Source organism: Solanum dulcamara, chromosome 2, assembly GCF_947179165.1.
Source record: "Solanum dulcamara chromosome 2, daSolDulc1.2, whole genome shotgun sequence".
Classification (NCBI taxonomy): Eukaryota; Viridiplantae; Streptophyta; class Magnoliopsida; order Solanales; family Solanaceae; genus Solanum; species Solanum dulcamara.
Genome location: NC_077238.1, coordinates 37,280,579 through 37,282,608, shown reverse-complemented (window position 1 = coordinate 37,282,608; position 2,030 = coordinate 37,280,579). Strand labels below are relative to the sequence as shown.

At 38.2% G+C, this 2,030-nt stretch overlaps 1 pseudogene; it reads left to right on the top strand.

Annotated features, from left to right (window-relative positions):
* Window positions 1-394: 394 nt before the first annotated feature.
* LOC129881293 (5S ribosomal RNA) lies at window positions 395-514 on the top strand (annotated as a pseudogene).
* Window positions 515-2,030: the final 1,516 nt, after the last annotated feature.

The window sequence follows — 2,030 nt, the reverse complement described above, 5'->3', positions numbered from 1 at the left end:
CTCCAAAGTCATCTGTCGATGGAGTGCAAAGTGAGTCTTATAGCCCTCGTCATATTGTGGAATTTTCAACCTCGGGTATTACTTCCTGGCTTCCATAAATTACATCAACCAGTACCCTTACCTTTTGGATTTTACTTTTCAATCCTTAGAGTTGGATGCCAATTGGTGTTGAAATTCCCTCGCCCACTGGACAATATAGCCATTCGGTCATTTTCCTATCATTAACTGGTACTATGTCGAAGAACTGTGGCATTCAAGTGCGCCATCAGTTGGTAATTAATTAATCTTGGTGGTTTTCCTTAAGCCCTTATTACAATTACCTTAACATATCTTATAATACTCTAGGTACATAATCTCATATCATTCCCCCATCACTAGTTCAGATTCTTCCATCTCGCGTGATCATACCAGCACTAACACATTAAGTTCCATCAAAATTTCAAAGTTAAGCGTGCTGGGGCGAGAGAAGTATTGGGATGGGTGACCTCCTTAGGAAGTCCTCATGTCACGTTTCATGGTAATCCGTGCAATAATAAGCGGGGCGCTCAACTTAGCCCAAAATTTATCGTAGCGTCGTCTAGCGAGTCTTTATGTTTTGACTTGTCCTTTCCTCTTTTATCTTGCAACCAGCTAGTCCTGTCCGTCTTATTCAAACCATTTCAAAATTTTCCTTACCCCCTCTTATAATCCTCTTGACACATTTTCGTGTCATTCTTTACCTTTACAAAGATATGAGAAGGTTTTCAACTTAACCTGAGAGATATCTTAGTGTTGTCCCACTCGTCCCCCCTTGTTGCACTTCTTTCTTTTCCCCTATTCACTCTGTGTTCTTCTCATTTTCTACCACCGGAGGCTTTCTATTCCTTTTTTTTGGTTATTTATCTATCGTAACATCATTTGCGACTAACTCTATAGCCAATATTTTAGCTTTTGGTCTAGCATGCTGTCATTATCCTTCATAATATCTCTTGATTTATTCGATATCTTTTCATGGTTACACTGTTCTATTTTTATATGCAGCTGCCTTTTAGTGTTATGTTGTTCAGGGTCTCATCACAACCTTTTTAACGCTGCCTTATATAGAGTTCTGGCTTTCATCCAATTATTGGTGGCTTTCGGACATTTCTAACTTGGTCCAGCAAGATATTTTATTAAAGTTTAGACGTCCATCTCAAATATATTGCCATATCAATTGCCTCTTCCTACTTTTGCCATTTTCTCATTAACTTCCCCCATTTAGAAGGTACTCATACTTTCATCTGCTTGTACCTTGGTCTATGTCTCTATGTCCAGTCTCAATTTTGTCCAATCTCTTTCTCCAATCTACTTGGTATTGCATTAGGTCCCCGTGTTCCTATATATTTGACAACCTGGTTATCCGCGTACAGAATTTTGGCTAAATTATGAAACGACGAGAACCTCTTCATATATAGTGTGACACCTCATCTATTACTCTGTACTTGAGTAATAGGACCCATGGGACTACTCGTCTGAGGCCATATTCTACTTATCTTCATCAAAAATTAATTAGTACTTGTAGTCGTTCCAATTTCAATTAGGCAGTACTAGTATTCCGACGATAACTATTCTAGGATTTCTTGAAGTAGTGGCTTTGTCCCAACCTATATCCTTTGTTTCCTAGGATGAATATAAGTTGCACCATTTATTCTCTAAGTCTGCCGTCTTTGTCTTTTAAGGGTTCCACTATTTTTGGGGCGACGTTGTGTATACGCGTCATTCCTTTATATCTTAAGCTATATGCTCTTAATGCGTACTCCACGCAGGCTTTTAACTTAGTTAGCATCTACCAAGTGCACCTTATTAGCAGTTTCACTTTATCCTCGTACTGCTATACTACACATTTAATTCATACTCATATTCAGTTCCTAACATCTCTTTGAGGTGCTTCTGTTTAGAAGTTCTTTCCCCAATTAGTCGATGGAGAACTATAAACTGTTATCGTAAACCATTTTCCAACTATTGTTGGAAGAAACCAGAATCTCTTAAACATCATAGTACTTCTTTTAATA